The sequence below is a fragment of the Nelumbo lutea genome, chromosome 2 (assembly GCF_056320005.1).
Source record: "Nelumbo lutea isolate HS-2025 chromosome 2, American lotus-T2T, whole genome shotgun sequence".
Taxonomy (NCBI): Eukaryota; Viridiplantae; Streptophyta; class Magnoliopsida; order Proteales; family Nelumbonaceae; genus Nelumbo; species Nelumbo lutea.
Genome location: NC_142685.1, coordinates 71,030,337 through 71,030,844, shown reverse-complemented (window position 1 = coordinate 71,030,844; position 508 = coordinate 71,030,337).

The following is a 508-nucleotide window of genomic DNA, read 5'->3' as shown; positions in this document are numbered from 1 at the left end:
TCACTGGTTGTCATTCATATTTGCTAAATCGCATCACCTTTGCAAAATGTTTCTGATTTTTATACGGGTGCAAATGGTTTTAGCATGAATGGGCTCAGGGTTCTTGTTATGGTTGTTTTCTGTTTCAATTTGGAGTGTGCGAGGATTTTCTACTCTGCTCGCCATGAGGCAGAACTGGAACAGGTTTGACAAAATTAGTTGGTTGCTTCTTCAGTCGATAAATAAACCCATTCCTATGCGCTGTATTGTTTATTGGTCTGAGAAGTGAGAACATTTCATTCCATCAACGGTAAAGGGTGAGGATGGATGTGGAAATCAAATCAGCAAGGGTTCTTTAGATTGGATTTTGCGTAATTTTCGATGGCAGGAAATAGTTCAGAGTATTAAGCGAGTAAAAACTAAATGGTGCATCATATCAGCATTAAGTCAAGCTCAGCTTTTGAAAAGCTTGTAAGTTTGTGCTCGGCTTAGGTTGAGTTAGATTATGACATTTTATAAAAATAAAAAG